The sequence below is a fragment of the Pezoporus wallicus genome, unplaced genomic scaffold (genome assembly GCF_028554395.1).
Source record: "Pezoporus wallicus isolate ANWC-B61680 ecotype Strahan unplaced genomic scaffold, APGP_CSIRO_Pwel_v1 contig_12129, whole genome shotgun sequence".
In the NCBI taxonomy this organism is placed as follows: domain Eukaryota; kingdom Metazoa; phylum Chordata; class Aves; order Psittaciformes; family Psittacidae; genus Pezoporus; species Pezoporus wallicus.
The window spans coordinates 1118497-1146292 of record NW_026642642.1 but is presented as its reverse complement, the minus strand read 5'-3'; the positions used below and the strand labels follow the sequence as shown (position 1 = coordinate 1146292).

Below are 27796 nucleotides of genomic sequence, written 5' to 3'. Positions count from 1 at the left end.
AATCCTGAAAGCTGAATATTACTCCACTGGCTTAATTTGATCTTTCTCTCTGCTTTCTGGTTTCTCCCTTTTTCCTTGGGCTCCAGCTCCTCTTCTGGGTTCCTCTGAGATCCAGACAACTGTTTCACTTTCAGCATCCTTCCCTCATCTAGAGTAAAATAAAATGAGATTTTGGGTACTCTCTGGGAGGTAAAGTGTGGAAAACACTAAGGAATATACTTAATCTCTACTCAGCTGGTGTCCAAGAAAAACACAGAACGCTGCTGATGTTATCTACCAACATCTGGCCAGGCTGCTATTGCAAATCCTGAGTAACAATGTTGGGAGATTGATACTCATGAAATGACATTTAATTAGGATTTTGATGTTCGCATGGCTCTTTAGGAAGAGCAGCAGAAAAACAGTCTTTCTCAGATGAGTAAGAAGAGAATGTAAAATACTGCTGGCAGCCTCCAGAATTACTGGTTCCAGTTGTGGATAAAGTTGACCTTCCTATAGAGATCAGCAGGATAAACCCAAAACATATAGAGCACAGTATCTTTTCAAACTTTTGGCTTGAAATCAGAAAATATAAGAAGCGATTGATTTACACTACAAAAATGAATGCCAAGAGCTGCCAAAAAAAGTACTTAGCAAAAGACATTGTTTATGAGCATTAGCTTTGCTTCCATGGTATAATTCTGCCAGAAGCCAAATGCTCTGCAGCAGGAGCACCAAACCTTCAGTGCTTTATACTGTTATCTTACAACTCATGCAGAGAATGGGATGCATACGACTGACTTTAGAGAGATTTAAGAGATACTGATATGTGGGTGGATATGAAAGACAGAGCAAAGTCCCTTTGTCCCTTTTCATGCCACTTCTATATTAGTGTAACCCCTGAAATGAATAGAACTGCTCTGATTTGAATGAGAAGTGGTTCAGGCATAATCTGCTCCCTGGTCTTAGCAACAAGCCATACAAATCAGCTGGACTTGTGGACATTTAAAAATTAAGACAATGGATAACTGGAAAGTAGTGCATGTATATATTGGCGATTTTGATCCGTACACTGCTGCTGCTGAAATTACGCATCATGTTTGCATGGCCACTGGCTATTATTTCCTTCAAGTTTTCATTGCAGGGGACAGCCATGCTCTGAAATAAGGGCTCAGCACTCTGTGCTGCTATCCTGAGGTGTTGGATGACCTCTGGGGATTTTTCATGGTCTACAGGGAAATAATCACATTTTTGAACTCGGGAGTCAAAGGGAATAATTCTCTGGGTTTCTCCTGCTTTGCTCCATCATCAGTCTTGCTGTTGTGAGCCAGCACCCTAACCAGCAAGCTACCTGGCAGCACAGAGGAATCATTTGCAAGCACGGCTGTTCTCATGCAGATAAATAATGAACAAAACATTGTTCAAAGGCACGTCCCTAGAAACAGAGTGGAAAAAAGTCACGGATGGAGACTGAGCTAGTCTGATACTGCAGTGCCTTTGGAGGGCCCCAGTCCCCGGCGCTGGCAGAGACACAGGGCAGCATTAGCCGCACAGTGTCTGCAGTGGTGGCAGAACTTTATACACCCCCAATCTGTTTTCACTGAGATTTCATTAAATGCTGAGTGGATTGACCCCGGCCCTGCAGGGAACCACTGAACAGGCTTGAAATTCACACACCTATTTTCCTGAGCCTCATCCCAGAGTTCAGCAGCTATGGCCTGGCTGATGCTGCTGAAAACCTCCCTGCTCCGCACAGAGGGTGGTCCAGAGTGTGCTCTGCGGTACTGTTTGTACTGTTTTGTTTGCATGGAAGTATTCTGCATTTGCAGAACAATTCACCTCAACTAACAGCATCCTTAGAGTCCTAAGGCACTGCTTGTCACTGCAACAAGTGCCTCTAGACACCCCTCCGCTTTAAATGCTGCGCCTGATTTAGTTATCAGGCCAGACATTGCCATCATAAGCAATCATCTTCAAAGGAGTGATAGGCAGAGCATCTGGGCCAAATCGTAACGTGATTACCTGACAGAGTCTTTAATAAAGACAATACTTTAGAGACACTTCAGTTGATCTGAATTCTCTTTTTTTTTTTTTTCAGATTTAATTTTAGAACACCAGTGCTGGAAACGCACTCCCTGAGCTTTGAGTAGGAGCATGAGTCAGGAAGGGGCTCTGGCTTGAAAGAAAACAGAGCTGCTGACCATTTCCTTTCACAGAGCCTAGGAAAAGTGAACCTGAAAAACCAACCACACATTTTAGGATGTGCTTTCATTTTAATACCTTGTTTCCAGTAAAAAAAAAAAAAAAAAAAAAAGAACTTTTTTAAATTAAAAAAAGATTCTTTTAGATCTCAAAAGAAGAAAAAAGGGTAATTCACTGCTCGTTTAAATCCGCTTTGAAACTAGCACTGCCTGCTGAGCGAGAACAGAAGATAAAAGCGATACAAGGAAAGCATTTAGAGGACTTAAAAAAGATCCTGACGTGCCCGAAAATATTAAAAACCTGTACGGCGCAACGCCTGCCCCTCGGGGGCCGGAGATTCCAAACAACTCTTCCAGCGCCAGCCGACCCCCGCCCCGGCCCCCCCGCCTCGCCCGCAGCCCGGGGTGCTATCAGGCTCTGCCGCTGCCTCCCGAAGGCTCCCGGCCGCGTCCCGGGGAGGGTCGTGGAACCCGCCCGGGCGCCGCCCCGTGAAGGGGCCGCCGCGCCCCCCGCCCCGTCGGGCCGCCCCTCTCGGGATCCCCGCGCCGCCCGCCCCGTCGGGGCCGCCCCCGCCGCTCCCGGGAACGGGCCGGGCCGGGCCGTGCCGTGCCGGGACAGGCGGGCAGCGCGGCGGCGCGGCAGGAGGCGAGGGAGCGGCGCCGGGCCGGGGCCGCCCTGCCCCGGGGACGCCGGGCAGGTGTCGGGGCGCCGGGTCCCCCTGTGCCGCCGAGGTGAGTGCGGGGCGCGGCGGCAGCGCGGGGCTGGGGCGGGGGGCGGTGGGGCTGGGCTGGGTCGTGCCCCTCCGTCCGCGTTGCCGCAGCGGGCCGGGCAGCTCCGTTCCCCGGCGGTCGCTGGGAGTCATCCCCCCCCGCCACCGGCACCGGGGAGCTGCATCCCCCGGCGGCAGGTGAGGTGCAGCCCGCACCCCGTGCTAGGGAGATTTCGGCTCCCGGGGGTCGGTGGGTGCTTCCCACATTACCCTGGGGGCTCTATCTCCTGGGATCGGCGGGGTGCATCTCCCCACCGTGGGGCTGAGGCGCTTCATCTTCCCCCGAGGGGGTTGGTGGAGTGCTACGCTTCCCCCCTCCCTAGGTGTCAGTGGAGTGCCTCCCCCATCAGCCTTGGAGATCCAACCCCAGGGGACCAGAGGGCGGCATCCCCCCTGCAGGGGGTCGGTGGGATGTGTACCACATCAGCCCTGGCGGCTCCATTCGCAGCGGGTTGGTGGGGTGCATCCCCCAGGGACCAGCAGGACTCCATGGCCAGGGGCCAGAGGGGTGCATCCTTTTGTAGGTCAGTGGGACAGGTGACAGTAGGGTCCATTCCCAGCGTCGGTGGGGTTTAATTTCCCTGGTGCTTGCTCTGCCCTCTCGTTGCTCTGCTGACCCTAGTGTGCCTGTCTGGAGGGCAAGGGGCAGCCCCATTGCCTGCTGTGACAGTTCGTGCTATCTCCCTGGATTAGGTCATGTCGTGACAGTGCGTGTTACTGTCTTGTAGTGCAGGAGGGCCAGGGGATATGAGGAAGAGGGGTAGCAGTCACAGAAAAACGGCAACCATCCCCCTTCCCTGCACACAGCAGTTTAATAAAATCAGACAGCATGAAACATCTGGCTGGGTTTTTTTCCCCCTAATCATCAGAAGGTAGTTCTCAGTGTCATTAAATACTCTTGTCCGCATAAAGCGGGCTGTGATATATGCAGTGTTGTAAGCCTGGAAGCGGTTGTGGATGAGATGTGTAAGAGGAAAACATCAAGAGCTGACCTCAAACTCTGAAGTTAACTGTGCTGCCTCTCCTCCGGGTAGCCTGGGGTACTCTCTTAAGCCTGTCTCAGTTTGTAACTATCTGACCATTACATTTGGCTGCAGAAAGCTCTGATGCCCCTTTGAAGGGCCATAAAGCTATAAATGGGCTTAATATAGCCCATCCCACTAACCTCAGTGCTCTCCTTCTGTAGCCTTTTAATGAACAGCAGTGCTCATGAATTCCTCTCAGTGAGCTGTCAAATCTTCTCTGCTGCTGTCTAGAGAGAGTGCGGCTGTGTGAGAAGAGACATGTCTGAGCCACCCTCATCCCTGGGGGCTGTTGGTGGAGGACTGACACAAGGGGTTGGTGTGCTCTTGCCCAATGCAGTGGCAATGGGTTCAAGGATCATCCCCAGCACCCCTGCATTGGCCTTTTCTTTTTAGTGGAGCCATAAGGGCTTGGGCTTCATTTTGCTCTTGGCAGAGGGGCCGCAGGAATGGCTGAGCAGATCTTGTCAAAGCACTTGACCACTTTGGTCTAGGTCTCTCTGCCTTCATTTTAAGGCAAAATGTGTGTATGCCCTCTGCCACCCTCACTTTCATGTCCAGGGTGCACGTCCTTGCAAATATTGCTGTAATTTCTCAACATGACTCACAAATTTTGCCATTTGTGGAGTAGCTTTTCCCTGTCTTGCATGGGTCTTGCACTGGACAAATTATCTTCTGGGTAGTCAAAGCTCACAATGTGTGGAAAATAGCCTGCAATATTACTGAGGTAATAGTTTTCTGAAAAACAAAATGCCTGAATGCAAATAGAATGTAAAAACGTGTCTTTGAAGTCTTTTTTCTTTAAAATTATTCAGTGCTTAGCCTGGAGGAAACCTTTTTTTTTTTTTTCTTTTTTACTTTTATAAAACTCATGAACATTTTAGAAAAGTGGGATGTGAGGGTTTTTTTTTCTTTTTATTTTAAAGAAGAGCTAAAAATCTTTCCATTGTCATGACATGAGGACTTCTTTATGCTCCATTCACAGTGTTAACAGGGGTTTGTTGGTCTAAAACACTTGACATGTGAGTAGATGTTTAGTCTGGTTTACCAGCTCCTGAGCTGGCAAAGGCAGCGCCATCAGCTTTGCCAGGGGCATAAGCAGGCCTGAGTCCAGCCAGGGATGCTCAGGAGCCCGAGGGCAGAAATGAAGGCTCTGGTTCCTTCAATTAAGACAAAATAGGGAGGGAAGGTCAAAGTACAGGTGGCGTTGTAAAGGCTTTCCTAGGAATGCAGAGAGCTGCAGCTTTCTTGGGTGGCAGGGATTTACTGCGGGGATCATTTGGCAATGGCGGAGACATCAAACCTCTGTTTCATAAGGGCCGGATTTAATAGGTTTGCATGTCTCTGTGGTATTGCCATGAGTACCTTGCTAGCCTTTCAGTAGCTTTATGAAATAAAGAAATGGCTCTGGGCAGGAGTTCAGCTGGGTGCAGGAGAACGAGCGTGTGTTAGGAGGGAGGAAGAGGCTTTAATGTAGGGTCTACCTGCCTTAGCTCATCTGCACAAGCATCGTGAAATGTTTTGTCCAACTTAAGTAAAACCCTTCTGCGCTTCCTGTCTTTAAAATCCAGTCATGACATCTGTGAAAAAAATAACTTGTTTTGTTACTGTTTTAACTATAGTTTTTGTACACAGTGCGCTTTGTCCCTTGAAAAGTCCATTAAGTTGCCCTATATGAAAAGCTGTGGATTTTACCTGAATGATACATGAAAATGTCTTACAATGTAGGTGCATTTCTAAATTGTTTCTGAGGGTTGTTACTACAAGTACCTTTCTTTGCTGTATTTGTACACATTTCTATACTAAATATTTCTGAATGTTGTTATTGTCTTCAGCACAGGGCTTGTTCTTTTCCTGGGTTTCCTGCAGGTGTTAATAGCTGCTCTATGTAGCCTTCTTACCTTAAACGGGTTCAAACCACTAATAAACTCCATCAGACAAATGAAGAATTAAAAAAAAGTTGTAACTGGGCAATGCTAAGTCAGGAAATAGAGAGGCTGAGGCTCCAACAGCAATATTAACTTGGCTGCAATACACATCCTGTAAGCTCTTTTATGGCATACATCTCATAATGTAAACAGGAATAAGCGCGCAGATTAATGTATGCAGAGAAAGATTCAAAAAGATTATTTTGCTGAATTTGATCCCCTTGTCCATGTGACAGCTGGCTCTTGTGTAGAGCTGGGGAAAGCCTGGCACTGCCTTATACCGTGTGTCCAGCACTGACGCAGACGTACCCGATTGCTGATGGAGTAAAACCAACAGCAGCAAATGAGTAATCTGGGTTTTGTTTCTGTCGAAACAATGCCATTGTAATGAAATACATTTTGTTCCCCAAGGTCTGTGAGCTGTGCTATATATGATCCTTAAGCGTTCCCTCTTTCGTTATTCCCAACTGGTGTGTCTGGCTCTGCTGAGGTTGTAATGGAGTGCAGTGACTTTGCTTTGGTGAGTCGCAGCTTTTTACTTGTATTCCCATGTGTTACAGTAACAGCTCTCCTGGCTAATTTTAACTAGATCATGTACAAAAGCGATTACAGGAATACTGCATTTTAACTCAGTTCTGTAATGGACTAAGCGCTATTGCTCTTTGTATTATGTTGTCTTAATTAAAATGGCGTTATTAATATATTTCACTAAATCGATAAATTTAGCCTGACGGTCAAATAGTCTAATCTGACCTTCTCTGTGTCACAAGACATTATGTCTCGTGCAGCCACCACTGTACTGAGCCAGAGATTTGCATGCAATGTGGTGTCATCCAGGACAGAGCCTGTGGTCCTTCAGCAGCAGCTTCCAGCAGTGACGGATGTAGTTTGGGTGAATAAAATTAATTTCTAGTTATTTTTCAGAAGAAAATAATTACTCTTTTCCGTTTAAAAAGGGCTTCTAATCTAGCATCAATGCACTGATACTGCTGCCTTGTTTTGACATTGTAAAGCTTTGCAAGGGAGATGGGAGCAGCTCTAATTCCGCAATCTAACACTTCTCCTGTTATACCTGCCTAATTGCAATGGCTCCTCTTCAGTGCCATCTTCCAAAGATGCTGCTAGAGCATTGTGGTAAGCCATGCCAATTGTGCTTTAATTTCATTACCATTTGATTTGGGCAGCATTTTATCCACTTTCTCTGCAGTGTTACACAGTTTGCAAAGGGGATTAGTACCTGGGTGGGTTACAGCATTTATTGCGTGCACATAAAACAAATTCCTCTTGAAACGGAATTGTATTAAACTAATTTGGCAAAACTTCGAAATTACAGTCAAGGAGCTTTTGATAATTGATTTTCTTGTTCTTTCGCAAGTAACTGTGCTTATTAAAGTTACCATGATTGACACAGTCAGAATAGTTCAAACCAAACATAGCATCTGAATCCCACTGGGTTTAGGTCTTGGCCATTTTTGCTTTGTAAGAAGTGAAGGTAGGTGCCGCTTTGGGGTCCCACCATGGTGAACGGCTGGCTGTCCTCTGTCAGCTCTCAGAAATGGAGTGGTACCTGTCAGGATTTGTGCTGGGTGAGGTATCAGAAAGAACAGCACTGAAAACTGAGAAGAGCGTAGAAAATGGTCTCTGACTACATTAAAGACTTGTGAAACTTCTGCCATTCTGCAAAAAAAAAACCCTGTAATTTTGCATAGTGGAGCCATCCTCCCTGACTCAGACTGAGAAAAAGACCTATTCAGTGTTACATTTTAATCATATACAACACAAAGACTTTTGCTGTGCTGTTTAAAATCCAGCCTTCTTTCAGCCTGTGTTCTGCCAGGATGTTTTCATCCAAGACGGACTGCTGAGGCTGACGGGAGCAGACTGAAAAAGCAGCTCTAACCTTCCTTCCTGACACTTCAATAGTGACATCCACTGTGGGAAACTAGGGCAGAAATGCGTTAACACTTGTCACTGGGAAGAAAATCCTCTCTCTGATGGGGACCAGAAGAGAGTGATTCTTAGATTCATGATACGAATTAGTTCATTATTTATTTCAATCAAAGCCTGTAGGTACTGTTATAATGAAAAATTAAAGCGCACTTTGCAGAATACATATGAGCTGACACTGTGCCAACCCCAAAGCCTTCCTGACCTACAAAACGAAGGAGAGCTTTGATGCTCGCTTTGCTCTTCGCAAAGTCTCGGACAAACAGGCTTTACACAGAAGTTTGATAGAGGTAGAGATCTATTAAAACAGATTCCAGACCCACTCTGTTCACTGCTGCCTTCCGTAGATAACATCCTGCTGTTGTCTCCTGGCTGTTACACATCTGCACAAAAGCAGCCTAGCTTTGGACTTCACTAGATACCGTATTACTGGTGCCACCATCCCGCTGCATGTTGTCTGTAAGTTTAGCTGTGCTCTAGTCTTCCCAGATTGGTAAAAGATAGCCTGTTCCCTGCTGGAGCAGGGTTTTTCTATGTATCCAGCTGTGTGCAGATGTGGCAGTTAAATAAAACAGTAATGATGATCTGACCAATGGAAGGGGTTAACACACTGCCGCTTCTCTCTGCTCCCAGAACAAAAGCAATTGTCCAGCAGTCTGGGGAAAGTCTAGCTTTAATACTGAGCTGTGTATTTTACTGGTTGTGCTGATATTTGTATGACCAGGATCTGTTGGGGTATTTATGTATTTCTCAATACAATCAAAGATCAGAAGGAGACTCCAAAATGGTCAGGTTTTGAGAGAGCCTCTGTACAAAGTCTGTACCAAAACACAAACCTCAAACAAGGGCTTTGCTCTCTTAACACAACCCTGATGCTCTGATGCAAACGGTGCAGCCAGAGCAGCCCCACCAGCGCCGTGGTGTCCCCTTGCACTAGTCGAGGAGTATGGAGGGGATCCGTGGCAGCCACCTCTGCTTGTTGTAGTGCCCTGCTGTCAGCACATCAGCTTTAATCAGGGCTGGCAGGAGCTCTGATGACAACTGACCTCATGTTAAAGACTAAAGTCCCTGTCTCATCTGAACACAGTTCCCATCATGAAGGATGTCAGGTGACAAATGGGACAGGTATTACACATTAAGCATTAGCCAGGTGTTTGTCTTTAAAATATTAATCCTGGTTTTGTGCACTTACCTGTTTTCCCAGCACACCTGGATTTGAAGGACCTGAGAGTTTCGTGAGTGATGACTGTCTATCTCATGGTCATCCATATCCCAGATCTGCAGTGCCAGTTTCCAGCTTTTGAGCCCTCCTTGCAGGTATTTCTGCCAGGATCACGCTCACCATGTTTATCTGGGAATAAGAACATTTGGGTGAGATGACTTCAGGCCAGCTTTCAGTTTGCCTTCCAGGCTCGCAGCAGCATAGATTGTACTCCCCTTCCCTTAATAATGTTCCCCACCCTTTACTCTCCTCGTCTTTGAAGCAGAAAAACAAAGCACCTCATCCATACCATTGAGCAACCTTCCTCCATAGGGGTTATATTTCTTGAGGAACTGAGCAGAGAAATGTCTTCATTGGTATGATGGGTTTGGGCTGCAGGATGAAATTTGGCATATCCTATCTCCCCTCTTGTATGGAGTAGCAGACATCCCCCTTTTCTGAAGAAAAACCAAAAAAGCATTTCTCTGTGGGAAATCTGTCCCATAGCTCAGCTGGCAATAGATAAATGCAACAACAAAATGGGTGGCACCGCTCCAGAATGCATAGTTATTCCAGCTGGTGCATTGTCATTGCTGTTAGGTGCGGGGCTGTGTGGAGCTGGGTGTGATGGGCTGGCTTGTCTTGGCCTGCAGACTTGTCTTTCAGTCCATGTCCACATGGTCATCAAAAGACTTAAACTTCTATACAGTGAGTAGTCTGAAATGTGGTGAATCACAGCTCCTGGAAAGGACTTGCTGGTTCACCTAGTCCTCCGTTTTGCTTTCAGAAGGATCATTCTTGCCTAATTAAAGCACAACTGGTGATTGCAACATGCTTTGTTTGGGTGGTTTAATAAATTGCCATCCTCTCAGCAAGAAATGAAACTGTATTCACTAGTGTGCCTGTAAGTGTCTCAGCTGTGGGGTGGTTATTTGCTGCACTATTGTTATGCAAATATTTGTGGTTACGTTTACATTGATCATACAAGTGTTGCACGCTAATTTTGTTTCTTGGAGTATTTAGGCTTGGGGGTTTTTTTAATCATTCCTTCTGTATCTGTTACTACATAATAGAAATTGCTTAATGTGTAATTGCCCATCATTCGAGTGCCATTTTAAAATACAGAGCTTTATAAATGAAAATGTTCTTTTTCCTCCAATTAGTTTTGTTTCTTGAAGGTAAGATACTAGGGTTTGTCTGGAGAACATTTCACTAAATCATTTGGTACTTTATGCATTTATTTATTTTTAAATGTATTCTAAGTGAAAGGTAATGGCCTGTAGTTACAACTGCAGAAGAGAGCATTCACCATCAGTGCCTTACGGGTGGCTGTGCTCCTGGCATGGATGCAGCTTGAGTGCTACAGTCTGATGGATGTGAAATCAGTGGTCGTACACTGCCAAAGAGGTGACATGGTTTTGGGTGTGAAGTAGGGAAAAGTTTTGATATCACAGTTGCAAGTTTCCCAGCTGAACTGATAATTTGAGGTTTGTTTGTTAGTCCTTAGCTCCGTATCTCCTGCGTGGTACTTCTGTGGATGTCGGCAAGCATCAAAAATGGTCGCTCAGCTTGAGAAACATGGGGAAACTCTTTAAAATTGGCATTTCTTGTTTGGACTGGTCCGTTAATACAATAGTAGCTTTCTTGGTGTGCGCAGAGACTTTGGGAAAATGGAGTCTGTGTAGCAAGTCTTGCCTTGAAACAGCCTGTTTTGTGATTAATGATTTTATCTGTAGCCTTTTAATACTGCCTGTAGACGGGATGATAGCTTAGAGGTAATCACACTGATGGAATGCAGGAAGCATTGCGGGTTGGAAGGCATGACGTGGCCTTCTTTTAATGTCTCTCCTCAATTTCACTGGAGCTAATCCTTCCTCAGGGTGGGGATGGCCTTACATCAAATGGAGCTCAGATTAGATGCCGACTGATGTAGGTACCTGATCTATAGAGAATAAAACTATTAGCTTGCACCTTGTAAGCACCCAGAGGTAAACAGAAAAAAGGAGACTTTTAGCTTCATGTGCTATTAGATAGTGAAGACGGCGGACATTATTTTTAGCTGCCATGGGCTCGTACTCACAGGACTCTGGCTGGATCCATTGATTCCTGTTGTGGGTGGGAAGGAGGGGACTGCAGCTTGTTCTAAAAACTACTGTACGCTGCTAAGACCAATTACATTAATTTTTGTTTTTAATTGAAATGATTGTTAGTCTGTTAGAACTGAACTTGAGCTTCTCAATGGAATATCTAGTATTTGCCTTAAAACACCTGGTTTCATTTTGTTCTGTAACTGCCTGAACGTCGCCTGGCTGCACAGACTACTGAAAGTACATCAAGTTGACACTTGGTACACCAAGTTCATTGCGTACACGCTGAGTGTCAGCGCTTGCGTAGGTTAAGTGTCAATATCCCTTATTTGTGGAAGAAAATGATACATTGGGGCCCATTTCTGCTAGAGCCAGAGCAAACCTGGAACAAAACCCCATGGCTTTTACAGTCATCTTTTTCTTTCAGTTCCCACTTCTATTTATTTTATGAAGCTGCTGGCACTGTAGGGACAGTTCGAGTTCACTCTTCCTCTGCTGCACACGGAAATGTTCTGTTTGTGAGGAGGTACAGCTGCAACCTGTATTTGGCAGGCTATATTGAGGAGCAAACAGCAATTCCAGTTGAAATGGATACCGTTTTTCTTAAATAAGAGCTTGTTTAAATAGAATCACATTAGAAACCAACTAAGAGTCATTATGGAAGAGCCTCCAGTTTATACATGGCCTGGCAGGGGTGTGCTCAGGCTTGCCAGCGTTTAGGAGAGGTGACCCTTCACAACAGCCTCCCTGTCTCCTTCCCAAACCTGCCCAGGAAAGAGGAGGTTCTCAGTTTCCCTTAAATCTGGGCAAATTTTGAAGCAAGGATGAGAAAAATGGTCTTAATGCAAAGTGATTGTGGATTTTTTCCGAGACCTGTTTGTTTCAATGAAGAATGTATAGGGATAGTCTGATCTGGTGTGACAGGAAAGGCTTATAAATGCATTCAGGTCAATAAGCAGCTGCTTCTTCTGGGTGCTGGCATGCTTTCTTCTGGCTACCTCATGGGTCAGGTATAAGCTGCTGCTTAGTCTGAGCCACCATCTGAAGTCCTAAAGGACTTGTGTGTTCATGGGTGATAGGCACAAGCCTGGAAGAAGGAGCCCTCTCCCTGTGCTATCAGTCCACTTGCTACATGGTGCTGTGCATTGCAGGAGCCCAAATTGCTATCCAAAATATGAGTTTAAAGGTGATCTCAGGAGCTCTACCTGCCTCTTGGTTTTCTGATCATCTTGGTATTTGTAATCACCCCCTTGCTGTCCTGTTGCTTTGAAGAACAGCAAACCAGACAGGAGACACTGATTATGTGCTTGAGAAACAATGAAAGTTTATGGTATTGGAAATGCTGCCAAAACGAGAAAAGGAAAGGGAAAAGATGAATCTGGGGGAGGAAGGGGAAACATTTTTGCGTTTCTTACATGTGTGTTATCAGTAATGGATGGAAAATTATTTCAGACAAAGCTGTGAATTTTGTTTGTCTTTATAAAAACACTGTAATATTTTTTTAAAGCTTCCTTTTGAGTATTTTGGCCAACCTCATTTCACAGCTAGATATATTCATCTCAGTTAAATGCAATAGACAAAATCTACACAAAACAACTGCTTAACATTATAAGCAGCTTGCATAAACATGAATTATTAAGGTCAGAAAAGCTCCTAGAAACCAGCAGAAATGAGTGCACAGTTGCATTTCTTTTTTCAAAACATGCATTAATTAATAAGGGGCTTAGTGCCCAGCCTGTTTATCCCCCTCCATGCGTCCATCAGATTTTGCTGTCATCAAGTGGAAGGAAAAGTGTCACTTCTCTCTCTCCCTCCCCCCTTTTCTTTGGCTGAAGCACATAAAGGTGCCAGACTTCATTGTACACGAGTCCATTATTCACAGCTAAAATGCTCAGGCGGGTTGTGTTGGGGGTGTCACAACAGCAGTGCACCCTCTGAAATGGCCAGAGGTTTCATTTCATGCTCGCCTGTGTGCCTGCTGATGCAGGGGCAGCTGACTGACTCAAGTTGCCAGGAGCTAAAGAGTAGGCACATTCATATATCTGGGACGTGCAGAGAGGACAGGTGCTCGTAGGAGAAGCATGGAGAGGAGAAGACAGTGAGAAGAACGTGGTAGTAGCTACAGGCCCTGTCCTCCCTCTGTAAGTGCCACACACCCCAGTTTGTGAAGGGATGTCTGCTGTTGGTCTCCTCCACATGATGTGGGTGTAGATGGCCATGGCCGTAGTATCCCTGGGCATTGGAGCTGAAGGAGCGTTTGGAGGGAGCTTCTCTCCAGGCTCTTCCATCATGGGAAAGAATAGAGGGCACTTTATTGTGAAATGGGACATGTGGACTGTAGTGATTGAAGGGCTGAGTCCTGCTTGTATGCAGACTAAACATATGTCAGGGTCAACACTGGGAGATGTTTGGGAGAGAGGATGCCTTCAGACATGGTCCTAAAATGTCAGAAATACTAGAGGCAGGAACTGAACTTGTGTATAGGGGATTGAATATTGGGATCGTAGAGACAGCAAACGGCTTGAGATTTTCCTGCCTGTTTTGTACTGTTAAGTAAAGCCTCTGAAGCAGGCACCTCTGTTTCTCATGAGTCCCATGTGGAGAGAATGGGGACAGAGGCTGATGGTTGATGACTCTGCTGTCTGGGGTTATGGCATCTGCAGAAGAAACTCAGATATCCAAGATGTGGATTACTGAGCTCCAGAAAGACAAAATCTGTATTTCTGGCCTTGCTACGTTTTCATGATTCCACTTTTGCTTTATGCCATAATAAAATATAATGTAAATGTGAAGACATCACATGTGGTCTTTTAAAAATCTTCCTAAGTGCCACGCCTGCTCTTTATCTGCAAGGAATCTAATTTCTCCAGCCACTAGAGAAACAGTTCAAGGAGAGACAAATGTTAAAGCCATTATTCAAATGTGTCTGGTCTGGCGCTGATACTTGGTTTTAACTTAACCAAACAGCAAAGGGATGAGTTTAGAGGGAGGACCTGCACTCACTGTGATGCCTGATAGGACACAAAGGCCACAGTGCAAACGTTTATCCTGCAGGATAACACTTACGGGGCAGCATTGTTAAACAGCAAGAAAGATGTTTGTCCTGTGCTTTATTCCAGCATGGTTTCTGAAAATAACTTGTCAGGGGCTGCTTTTGATATATAATAAAAAAACTCTAAGCACAAAGGGGCTTTAAAAGAAGCAAAGACTTGACATATTTGTTAATATGCAGAGTAGCAGTGCATTAATTTTAATACTTTTTTTAAAAAAAAAAAAAAGGAAATGAGGGCAGTGATTAAAATTAATCCATTTATGAATCTTTCCACAGCCAATTTGAAAACATAAATAAAACATTCGCCTTGTCCGTCTGTTTTCTCATCGTGAGACAATACAGACCATGTAACCTTTAACTCTTTAAGGTAATGAGCAGAGAAGGCTGTCTTAAATGATTTGCTAAAAGATACAAAAAATCAGCTGCACAGTGGAGGTGGCTTTTAAAGAGTGGGGAGGATGCCATCAGGAATGTTGGGGGTGCCTCAAAATGATTTTTCATGCTTGCCTTTGGGAGCAAAATTTAAGTTAATTCATCCCTGTGTATTTTATAATGCAAATTATCACTGTGAGAAATGCACATCAAGAAAGGCAGCCGAAGGCAGCTCGTTTCCATGAGGAGTGGGAATGGAGGGCAGGAAGGCAGCTGGGGCGAGAAGTGGCTTGAGTTTGCAGTTTCCAAAACCAATAAAGGTTTGCACTGGCAAAGTTGGGAAATAAGAGAGGTGGCCAAATGGATCAGATAGACCACTCCACAAGGATGCCAAATTCGATTAGTATCTGTGATTCAAAAAAAAAGACAAAAAAAAAAAAGGAGAGGGAGGATGACTTATGGAAAAGAAACCCTTTGAAGTTTTAGTTCTGTGACACTTGAGACTGCAGCGTTGTCAACACTAAAGGTATTGTTCTGTGCCCTGTTTAAAAAGGAAGCTAAGCACGACCTTGGATCTGCGATTGTTGGTACCTCTTCAATGTATGTTAATTAGTAAAGACTGCAAGAAAAGTAGTACAGCTACTGAGGGAACTATATATTCTATTTTTTAAATGTGTTCCAGATATTATCAATTGTGCCTACAGATCTTTTGTGCAGTTATGGCTGTGTGGATGTTGCAGTGTCTGTGCAGTCATGTACCACATCAAGGCATGTGCACATACAGTTGAGGCAAACCTGTTAAAGGAACCCCAAAGCCCCCAAACAACAAAATAACCCCATAGCTGATACTTAAAACTATAACATAAGCTGTGTTCTCTGCTCTGTCTCGAAGAGAGAGCGCAGGGCACAAGAGTCTGTTGTGTGTGAGGATGCTCCCCTCTGCTTTCATATGCAGATTTTTAATAAGAAAAGTATGCATCTCTGCTTCTTGTCACTCTCATCCCTGGGAAGTTTTGTATCCCTTGCTATCTTCTATCAAATTCCTGCTCTTTGGTCTTGATGTCTGTTCTTTATAAACCTTCCAGCCTGAAATCTGCCCAACACTGGCCTAACCCTGGCTCACCTCCTTCTTTTCCTGGACTGAAGTTCAGCAGCTGCACACAAAGTGAAGGTACAAGGGAAAGAATTGTACATGCCCACAGCAAAATGTGCAGACCAAAGTTGTCCTGCCTTGGGAATGAGCAGCTTGCTGTGGCTCTTCTGCGGGTGCAGGTGGACAAAGAGTAAATGCCATTTTGCATTCAGTTCGGTGAATTAGCAGATTGAGAGTTTAGATAGAGATTTGTGTTTGTACTCTAAATATTTATCCTTAGTAAGTAGGCACATTTTTCCATCTCTCCCAGACAAGTCATATCAAGGTAGGAGATTTGAGCCTGCTTTCCCCTCAAGGCTAATATGGGGTTTAGCTTCATGATAGCAGTTTTGCGGCTCTTAAACCAAGTTGCTGTGACCTGCTGCTTTAAGCTGTGCTTTTGGTAATCAGTCTCCTTTTGAGAACACATAAAGAGACAAATGTTGCAGTTGCAGGAGTTAAGGCTTTGTTGGGTGTTTGCTCAGGGTCTTCTTTCTAGTTGGGTGCTGCCATGAGAGGTAGAGGACTGCACAAAGACACAACTGGGGACTCACTCTCCACCTTGCCAGTAAATAGGAGAATTTCTTGTTGTGGAAGGCAACTTCTGCATGGGACTATGATGGAGTTTTTATTCTGTGTTTTCTGTTTTAAAGTGCTGTGCAAAATGACTTTTTTGCTTCCAACTGCATATTCAAAACCACTAACCACCCACTGTACAGCTGCTAATGCGCAGATTATCTCTACAGCCAACAGCTTTAAGTAATCAGGAATAATTTTACCTTTGTGACCCAACAAATAAACACCAGAATCAAGAAAAGTCCTCTCGCCCACACAATTGTACCCATGATTTCAAGGACAGAGGAAAGCGTCCCATCAAAAAGAGCTTTGGTTTGTCACCAGGTTTGCTCCATCTTGGGTTGATGGTGGGATATGAACATGCAGTGGTTTAGGGTGCTGTCAGGAGGTCATGATGCTCTGTAACCCGATGAGACCATTTTTTGCTCCTGTAGAAGATGTTAAATTAGCAGACCATACACTGGAAGTTGTGTATGCAGCCCAGCTTTTACAGGAAGAATTGTGGCTTGGAATGGCTTTCACTAATGACTTCAGCCTTTAACTTTCTGTTCTGAAGAACAGACGTTTCTCACAGCTATCAGGGGTTCAGTCTCATTATGAAAATATAACTGTTACATATCCTAACATTGCATCTGTGGTTTCTTCCTCACTGACTGATCCCCATCAACATCAAGAAAGGAAAAAATTCTAGCCCAGAAGTTATATCAGAAAACATATATTTTTATGCTTTGAAAATCTGTTTCTTCATGCTTTTATTTCCCAAGTCAGCTGATCATGACTATTTTGTTAAAAACGAAGTCTCATCTTTTTTGTATTTGTAAATTCTAGCTGTTGGGAGCTTCTCTGATTTTCCCTGCCCTTTTTCCCTTTGTTCTAGGAAACTCATTTCCTTATTCTGCGATTAAGGATACTTAGCTTGTTGTCATTGGGAAGCAGCACTCATTTCTTCATGGAAAGAAGCTGCTTAATGTTTCATGCATTACGGTGAATAATTAAAGAAAAATACCTAAGCCCACAAAACTAGCTGGCAGCTGAAGGGAAGAAAGCATTTGCAGTCTGTTGGGGAAAAGTGACAATCCTGGCCTGATGTCTTAAACCACAAGGGTAAGGTTTAAAAATGAGTATGTCTGGCATGATATTAAAAAAAAAAAATCTGGATTTTTCAACTTTCCATGCTTTTATAACATCAATCTTTAATTGTCATATTCTTGAGCTATTGGCAAAAGAGAACAGAGCTAAAATTGGTGGGGCTATGGGAAACCAGGCTGGTAAGTGGAGTGAAGTGTCTGCAGGGACCACGACCTTGTGAACTGCCAGGGACGGAAAGGCTGTCAGCACTCAGGCAGGCACGAGCTTGGCAGCACGATAGGGTATGGCACTAGCAGTCTTCATGTAGAATGTCTAAATAAGGAGTTTTATTGGCCCTTATAGTTCTTTTCACCTTTTCTGGCTGCTACAGTCATTGCCCTTTTCTTCTGATTTTGTAACAGCTCTTAAAGCACAACTGTTGTGCTCTACAGAAATGGGATGAAAAACTGGGGAGATTGGAACTTCTGTGCTGGGAGTTGGGAGAGAGGTGACTGCTCCCAAAATGATCTAAATGATCTAATCTTTTCCTTTTCAGATAAAACCGGGAACAAGCTGCAATTTTGCAGTGACCTTTTCTATTTTACAAAATGAGATCAGACACCTGCCATCCTCATGGCAGATTGACTATCGTTCTAACAGTAATTCAGGGTGCAGTTACGAATGGGGATGTGTGTTGTGTGATTGGTGTCCATCCTCCCACCCATTTAGTTTTTCCCTTTGCTGAGTGTCTAACCTCAAACTGGTAACATGCTTTAACAGAATTTGCTGAGACAGATGGAGGCTCATGCAGAGCAATAGCTGTTTCTATGCCATTGTGCATCCCTTTGAGTTTAGTTAGTGTTAGGCCCCTGTACTGGGGTAGGGACATTTGTGTTCTCCTTTTTCTGCCTCTGTGCACTGAGACGTGTAGGCTGGATAACGTAGTTTGTGTCTGCATCTTTCCACTGCCTTTCGCATTCTCCCTTCTACGTATGATCTGCAGCTCAGACTGCAGTGGGGGCACAGGACTGCAGTGATGACCTGTACCACAGTAAGAATTACTGATGTGGATCTGGTGTGCTTCATACACACCAGAGTGATTGCTCTAATAACCAGAGGACATCTCACAGCCCTACAGCTTTCACGTGCTTCACTGCTCTGCCAGCACAACTCTGACCTCTGCTCAGAGTGAGAGATTAGGTCCAATCTGTCTTGTAGCAAAGTGGGGTGAGGTTTAGGGAGCTGTTGCAGCATCCCAGAGAGTAGCCAAAAGGAGGAGAAAGGGAACTTTCTGCTTCCAAAAAGACTGTTATAAATTCTTGCTGAGGGTTGGGCTTCATCAGCACTGTTAACTCTTCTGCTGGCTTATCTGTGTATTGCTGAAGGAATGGCCATTTAGATCATGTCCACCATGTCCACCATGTCCACATTTAGGTCATGTCTTCCCTTCTTCTTCACTCCAGTGGCAGAATCTGCACTGAATGATTCATACTTGATAAGACACATACAGAAAAGATGAGAAACACTTTGAAAGGAAATGTTGACTTTCCTCTAAACTTTTCCTGTAGACTATTCGTCAAGGTACATAACCACACATCTAGTTTGAATTGTGTGAGTCCTACTACTAAAATTAGTGACCCTCTTCCTGTGGTTTACTTGAGATTCATGGTTGCAGCATGACCCAATTCCCATTGAAATAGGTGGGAGAATTTCCCACTATTCTGATAAATCCAGGTAATGTCCTAAAGCAAATTAACTCCTCGGGCACCTGCACTAGTGTCCACTCATCACAATACTATGGTCTGGGAGTGGTACAAACCCTGGAATGCACTGCACTGGCCAAAATGCTTTCTGTATAGTGTACTGAAAGAGGAGCCCTCTGGGTCCCCAAACATTCTGCAGTTTATCTTCTGATGCTGTTCCGTGTTACTACATGATTACTCCCCTGCCTCAACCAGTTTTGATTTTATTTAGGTGAAACTCCATTTGCTGTGTGTGTGAGTAAAGGTAAGAGGAGTCCCTGTGTCCAAAAGCTCTGTTATTGGTAACGGCAGCCAGACCTGGAAATCAGTAACCCTGGTACCGCTGGCCTGAGGATTAAACCTTTCTCACTGAAACATGAGCCCAGATTGCCAAATTGGCCATGATAAGCTTTAAGGAATAGGGAATAAAACCATGCATGCATCTATTTCCTTTGCATCAACTTTTTAGCTAGAGGCTCTTAAGTTGCTGCAGCAATGTGCGGAGAGCCCTGGCGAGAGACCTGACAGTGCTCAGCTGTGCTCTGGGATCCCATTCTTGGGGTTTTGTTTGTTTGTCATCTGGATTAAAGGGATTAAAGACTTAACCTTTGTACGGCCTTTCAAATAATAACATGTTTGTGCTCATACTGCATGTCAGGGAAATATCCCCCCCCCCCCCATTTAGATGATACAGAGATCTGTGAGTGGACAGGCTAATGTAACGTCAGGTTGTGTGCTTTAAACCTCATAAATTTAGTGCAGTGCCCCTGATCTTTTCTCTCTGGTGATGTTGCTGGGATCAGGGATACATACGTGCTTCAGCCACCCGTCCAGAGTACCGGGAGAAGGCATATTGGTGGGGGGCTGCAGTCAGGTCTGCCAGCTCCTCATCAACCCACCATGCCAATGGGCTGTGTTTTTCCTAATCAGAAATAAAATTTATGCTACCAGATGGGACCCAGCTGCATGTCAGTCTGTCACACACCAGCTGGCTGTGGCAGTTCTTCACCTCCTGCTCTGGAGTGGCATGTTTTGAAATAGGTGTCAGAGATTTGCATCTTGCAGCATAGCCCTTTGAGTGGCAGTGGCTGCTTTGGGATTCTTTCGGGATTGTTCCAACAGTGATTGAAGTTTTCAAAAGCATCTGAGTGATTTAACGTATTTATTGTCATCTGAAAAAGAAAGAATAACCTTGTACTGGCTTTAAGAGGGAGTTGAGAGCTGTCTTTAGCTTGAACATCTTGTCCCTGTGTATGTTCCCCGTGTGATTTAAGGGAAGACCCAAGGCCACCTCTGGGACCACCTTGCAGGTATGCCATCTGCAAGCATGGCCAGGACTTGCTTCTCCTCAGTGTGGTGCAACATTTGCATGATCTGGGGGATGCCCAAGAGACAGTGGGGTCAGGGTGGCTCAGGCATGAAGCTGAGCTCCTTGTAGCTGCTTCTGTAGACATAGTGCTGAGCTATGAGACACTATATGGGGAGATGGGATTTCTTGGTGCTGAATTGTGTGGGGAAAAAGCTCCCCTCTGGCAGTTCACTCTGTGTCAGGGCAGAGGACCCCTGTGTTTGCCAGAATGGGTAAGAGCAGTCCATGAAGGGATGCATGGTTTTGTGAGCGCCATTTTTGGACATGCAGCAGTGCCATAGGATTGCAGTAGATGCAACTGTCAGCATCACACTCTGAAAACAGTTGGTGAAAAAAAGTTAAAAAAAATCATTTTGACTCTTTCTGTTCACAACTGACGGGATGTAACAAAGATGATACGACTTTATCATCTGGATTAGAAACAGCTTTGCCATCTGGACTGTCATCACATTCAGTAACTGTTACCCCCTCCGTCAAACTACGGTTATGTTCCTGATAAAGCAGCCAATGTAAATAGTAATTTAAAAAGTAAAATATGTAGAAAACCCATGGATGTACGAATCTGTAACCAAGACGCTATAGGATCCAGCCATGCTCAGGGCCTGAGTGGCAACTGCTGTCCCTCCAAAGGTAGCATATGCAGTGGCAGCCTCTAATGAAGGCTGTTACCATCAAGGACTTCCCTTTAGGGAAATAGTTTTTTAAAGAACTTTCCTTAATATTCAGCAATATTTCCTGAATAGTCTTTAAAAATGTACTTTAAAGAGAATCCTTAATCAAAGTGATGTAATAACAGGAGTATTTACTTTTCTACTCAACCCTGGAACTGATAAGTCACAGATAGTCAACCATTCTCTGCATTTTAGAGAGGATTATATCTTGGAAGAAATTTGGCCTACCCTTCCTAAATCTAGAAGATGCAAGTGACCTTGTGTCTCCTGCATACCAAAGGGAATGCAGACTGAGCTTGAGCAATATATGTTAGGTTTGCCAGCAGTTCTCCACTGCAGTAAATACCTCTTGCAACATAACACTGAAATCTATGGATTACAAGCCTGTGCTTTCTGGAGTATAATATACTTCATCCGCTCCAACAAATGCCCATAAGGAAATTGTAAGTGAAATTAAACCACTATATATGAGTGTGAACTTGCACAGACAGTTGATGGAGGACACAAACACCACATTCTGGCTCCTGACGATGCAATTTCCTGAAGCAGTTCACAGCAAGTATGTGATAGTCAAACAAGCTGGGTTGGACATCAGGCTGTGTGGTGGGTAACATGAAGAAATAGGTGGAAATACAGTTATAAATTTGAAACCTTATCTTTGAACCTCTTTGTAGCATTTCTGAGAGCTCCACTTGACCTACAGCTGCTAGATAAAGGCAGTAAAAGTGATGAAAAGGCAGTCAAAGTGAATGAATTTAAAAAGTCTAAGTGAATATTAGTAGGATGTGCTGTATTCAACAATTTACAAACATGTCTGGCATTTATAGATGTACTCTGCTGTTTGTTATATATTACATTAAAGAAGAATCCTGAACCAGCATATCAAAATGTCAAACTAATACAGCATTTTTCTTTGATTTCCTCTTTTGTTAAATGAATTATTGATAGCCTTTTCTATTGCTGGCAGGAGAGATCCCTGATTTTTATTTGCGTATTTGATAGAATTTCCTATTCCTTCTGTAGGCAGAGCTCTTTACAGCGATATCTAGATGTGATATGTGCAATTACAGAGCGCATATTCTTTCTGGTGAGGAATGTTCTCCGCACCCATTCCCTTGTTGCTGTGATTTCTTAAGCTGATATTTTCATTGGAAGTCTTTAAGCAAATATATAGCCCACCCTGGAGCTGGCGATCAGGAAGAGGTTGTGATGGTTTTGTGTGGGCCCAAAGACCACACTGGTGAGTATCCAGCTCCATAGAGGGATCTGAGCTGATTTACCCAAGATCTGTGGAGAAAAACACGCTCAGCTTCCAGCGATGTGGCTTGGGAAGGTGTTTTGCCAGAGCAAGGTCAGATTTGTGCTAGTTTTCAGAAAGCCCAGATGGGCAGAGAATGTGTATGGTCCTTGGGTTTTTGGTGGCACTGGGGGATAACAAGGTCTCTGTTAGCCACTGTCTCCTGATCTGGACATCAAGAAAGCCTTGGTCCTTGTAAGAACTCTCAGCTGCTCTATTTCATAGTTTGCAGAACTCTTACTTTTCAAATGTCACCCCAGTTATGGTTCTGGCAGTTGTGTGATTCTTAAGGGTGTGTTTTTTTCTTCACCCCTGCAGCTTGGCAGCCCCCAAACCCATTTGCTGGGCTTTGTCTACAAACACAGAAGTTGTTTTAGCTTGTTTTATTTTAAGGTTGAAAGTCTCCATCAGAGTAACAGAGAAAATAAAGCTTCTTCCTCATGGTCTCCTGTTCATCCTGTTCAGCATTTTTAATTGCTTCCAAAAGATGTTGCTTGAGTTTGGCAGTTGGTGGTGGTGCTTTTCCTCCGGTTTGCTCAAATGCAAAGAAGGAGTGTTCAAGACATGGCCATCAGGCTGATGAGGGATTTTAAAACTGGGTGGGTTAAAATTGTCTCACTTGGTTTCAGTCAGAATGGATGAGGGTGGCCCTAACACACTGCCGTATGGAGGACAGAGGGACACACTTGTCTTCTCCTACTTCCCCAAATGTGCTCCTGTTAGCTGCATCCCATTATAGGATTTGGGGGGCACAGTTTTCACCCTGCAGTACTGGGAGGGGGCACCAGCAGTCTGCACCTTTCTGTGCCTCCATGGAACTGCAGAGCCTGTGAGTGCCTTCCCCTGCCTTCTGCTGTCTCCCAGCCAGCAGGTCTGCCCGCTTTCTTCATGCTTTAATCAGGTTTTCTCTCTCTGTTCTGCTGACCCACTTTAGGCTCTTTGAAGACACGACGGAGCTCCCCGTCGGCTGCAGCTCTGCCTTCAGGGGACATGGTGGAGCTGAGCAGATGAACCGCAGCGGCGCTCCCAAAACCCATGGGAGGAGGTGGTTTTGGAGGTGCAGCCTCCCTTGGTTTGGTCCCCTGTATTTGGGTGCATGTTTTTTTTCTCTGAACTGCTACCTATGGTGTGGGGTTTTATTTTGAAAAAAGCTTTTTCTTTTTAAAGGAGGGTTTATTTCAGGGCTGCTGGAGCAGTCTGCAGTGGGGTTTCAGACACACGCACTCACGCTTCATGCCTTAATCGCACCTGACATAACCTGGTCATAGGCACGAGCAAGGCACAGATCTTCCATCCCCCACTGTTGCTCTGTCCCCACTCCCATCCCCTCTATGTAGGGCATTCTATATCCTAGGCAGCATCCCCTGCCTGAATCCCTTCAGGTGCCCAAGAGGACTCCTCCCAACCACCCCATCTTGTCTTCAGGTCTCAGTTTTATGTTCAGCTGCTGAATTTGGGGCGAGAGTGGCTTTTTCTGGGGATGTGGGTGGGGATGCCAGCTTTGACTGCTCAGGGATGGATGATTGCAGCTCTGCGGTAGTCATTACGTGAGCCCGGCCAAGGAGTGATGGTAGGGGAGAGAATCTGCATAGTGAGATGACTCAGCATGGGATGACATAAGTCTGGGACCTGACTTTCTCTTTGTGGGCTCATCCTGCTCATCCCCCCAAAAAACAGTCATCTAGGTGGGGGAATGATTTACTATGTGGCTGTGAGTCTCCTTTCTGGTTGGACGCTTCACACTCCGGAACGCGTGACACTATTTGTTTTCATGTTTATTTGTTGGTGTTCAGTAATTTCTCATCTGGCTGGATGATCTGAAGGTGATGCAAAGGGAAACTAAAGAAATGTCTTCATGACATGTGGTTCATGATGAATTCCCTGTAGGCTGGACTTCGCAAACTTCAGTTACAAGTTATTTTTATTTCCTTTCATGTCCGTTTAACCAAGAACAGCAATTTTGTTTTGCTTCTAAATTTACTGTAACCTGGATGAATCTTTGCGTCAGGAAGAAGGCGTGCTTTGGGGTGTCAGAGTTCTGCAACTGTATAAAGCTGGTCTGGTGCTGTGGCAGCAAAACCACCTTTGACGGACCCTCCCTGACCTTTCAGCACAGGAGGCAGTAGCTTGTGTTTCATTGCCATAATTAGGACGTTTGGATGGCTGGTAAATCCATCTGTGTGGGCAGGAGGTCACCCAGACAGGGACTCCTTGCAGCTCTGCTTCTGTTAACACACACCTCACCCTGCTGCATGTTGTTGCTTGGTCTGTGGCTGTGATGCAGAGGTGTTCATAGCCCATCCCACCTTCTCTCTCTCTCTCTAAATGTTCCTTTAAATCCAACCACTCAACCTTATCGGGAAGAGCACAGAAAGGTGAATGTATGGATTATCTGCCTGCTGGTTGACAGGTAGAGACCAGCTCATTCCAACCTGGGGGCATTTCCCATACATGTACTGTTTCAGGCTCTGCATAAGGACAACTCTCAGCAGTAGGATTTTGGCCTGTAGGAGATGCCGTCACTGTGTATTAAAGTCGAAAGTGTTTCAGGATCAGTTCTGTAGGTAAAACATATTTTGATTTATGTAACCTCTCCTGTTGCCTGTCCCTTTTCTCCTTGTACATCTTCATGGATGTTACTCTTAGGACTGAGCCTCTTTTTTCTAAATCCCATTGCTCGTTTCCTCATGTTGTGATTATTTACTTATTATGTCATTATTATTTACTGAAGGAAACAGTGAACTTCCAGAGGTTAGTGCAAATTGTATTTGGTAGTGTAAAAGTTGGGTAGGTAATGGCTCTGGAAGTTTTCCCACTCTGGTTATTTTAGTCCTGGCTGCCTAGAGCAGAGCTGCTGGTGGGTCTGAGCTGTGCCAGGGCACCCCATGGTTTATGATGCATGTACAGAGGCTCTGCAGCAGACCCCTAGTTATATTTTTCTCTTTAAGATCACTCCAGGATCTCAGCTCTGCAGTGAAGGCAAGTGGAAAGACCCTTCTCCACACACGTGGTAGTAATACCTCATGTATATTTATAGAAAGGGTTGGTATTTTTTCCTGTTGGTATTAAATTACTAGAAGAAGGGTAGAAGAGTTACTAAAATGAACTTATTCCTCTCCTGTGTGTGTTTCTCCTCTGTGCATTTCTCCTCTGCTGTCTAATAACTCAGCGGGATGCTGAGATTGGACAGTCATGTTTTTGCATTATCGTACTCTGTGGTTAGGCACAGGTCCTGGAACCCCCTATGCACCATCGTGTTGCTGTTTGTGCAGGATTGTCAGTGGGTTCTGTGTGTTTCTTGGACACCGATTTGAGAGTTTGTGCTTGCTGTGTGGGGCTAAAGCTGAACATCAGAGGTGAGACATTGCATCAATTTTGAAATGATCCTGAACTAACTCAACTCCAGCAGAGCCAAGCCCTGAGACCAGATACTTTGCACTGCCTCCACAGCAGGAAGAGGATAGTAGTAGCAGCTACTATTTATGTCAGTAATACAGTGCTTTAATTTTTAGCAATTTCTCCAAGAGTTAGCTGTGTACATCATTTTTCCCCTGTACAACAACTGTCTTGTTGCAGACAGAGAGTAAATTTCTTGCAGGGTGTGTTTTTTTACGGGTTTATGAATTTAATCAGTATACAGGTGTTTAGGTTTGCACTCTTCTGACCAAATACAGATTCTCTCACAACTTCCACACTTGCATTCAAAGTACTGTCAGTACTTTGGACAGTTCAGGTAGCCTTTAAGTCGATGTCTAGAAAAATCCAATGAATTGTTCCTTAAAAGAACAAGATTTTCTCTGGTAGATAAAGTGTGCTTTCAGAAATGTAATATAGGCAATGGAAGTGAGCTGAAATTAATGCAGTCTGCAGTTCCTGTAGTGACAAAATACCTAGATAACTTAATACCAGGTTGCCCCAAGATGGCACTCTGTGTGCACATCATGATAAAGTAACTTGATTGCAAAACTGTTTTATCTATCTAAACACTGCATACTTCTCCTGGGGAGCTGAAGAAAGTGTGAGCCATTGGTGACAGAGTCGTGCGTGTGGGTACTGCTACACAGCCCAAGTGTAGCATGGTTGGATGGTCAATGGAGGCAGCAAGAGCATTGTCAGAGGTGGCACAGGCAAAGCTAGGAGGTTCACAGCTGGAAGTGAACTAGCGGTTAGTGTCCAAAACCATGACCTAATATGTTTTTATCCTTTTACATGTTTTCCATGTATTGATAAGGTGGTGCAACTCCCAGATATTAATAATAGTTTATGCAATTGTCTTGCTGTTCCTTCATCTCCTCCCAAAAAGCTGAGCTGTGCAGGGTATACTTCTCTGACAGGGAAAGAGATATCACTCTGTACAGAATCTGACCCCTGAGGAAGCAGAGTTTCCAAGGTGTAGGTCCAAAATAATGAAACCCTTCCTCTTCCTGTGTTGGAGGAAAAAATGCTGAAATGCCCAAAAAGTGGCAGGATAAAGGGAAAAATATGATACCTTAACTTTACATTATAGAAGTTCTTAAGCCCAAGGGGATTACCCAAATGTATATTTTAATGAATAGAAGGTTGTCAAATAATGTGTTTAACTTCATTTGGTGTCTTTAGTTGCATGTGAGGGGCTTTTTTTCTCCTTGTAGAGTAATCTTTATGATTCTGCTTTAATGATTTTTTTTTTTCATCTGGCTGGAAAACTGAAAAGGAAAATTTAAAATAATTAATATTTCCCCCTAATCCACTTTCTCTGCAGCTGTCATCTATAATTCTTTGATGATGTACATGCTTTGAATAAACCATATATTTAAAAATAGTTTGTAGAAGGCAAAAACCTTTCCTATTTTTGTGTTGTATTTTTATTTTAACTTTTATCAGCCTATGACTGAAAATCTTCCTCCATTTTTGAACTTTCTGTAATAGAATGAGATGAAAATCTAATTCTTTGCTTCACATAATCCATAGGCCAGATCTGCCCTTCGTTTAATTCCATTAAGTGGGTCTTGCAGAGAAAAGAGTAATTTATAGGAAGCGCTTGGCCTGAAACCCTTTTCAAAGTGGCTGTCAACTCAGGTACGGTACAGGCAAGTGGAGATGGATCCTGCTGCAGTCTTCTTCATATGGGTGGAAGAACCTTGAATGGCAGAACCTTTTCTGGAGAAGAAGAGATGTTATGCAGAGCTGCTGCTGCTCTGTTGAGTGGTGTTGTTTTGCTCAGGATGCTCACCCACCTCTGCCTTCACATACCACCTGAAGGATGCTGGCTTTACTGATGCAGACACCAATTGCACTCCTCCACAGCTTTGACAGGGTGTGTTAACCTGAAATCTGATGTGGCATGACAAGAAAGCAACTTCTGCACCAGCGGTGAGGCAGTTTGTGTGCAGTACAGTCTGC

General features: G+C 44.4%; 1 protein-coding gene across 4 annotated transcripts in view; it reads left to right on the top strand.

Annotated features, from left to right (window-relative positions):
• The first annotated feature begins 2766 nt into the window (after positions 1-2766).
• Positions 2767-27796, top strand: part of PDZD2 (PDZ domain containing 2) — a 204502-nt gene continuing 179472 nt past the window's right edge. For 3 of the 4 annotated variants that reach the window (XM_057431163.1, XM_057431161.1, XM_057431159.1), the window contains exons 1-2: positions 2767-2912; positions 6312-6420. The gene's annotated coding sequence lies outside the window, so the exon portion shown is untranslated. The remainder of the gene's footprint in view (positions 2913-6311; positions 6421-27796) is intronic. The other variant, XM_057431160.1, reaches the window with a different exon arrangement.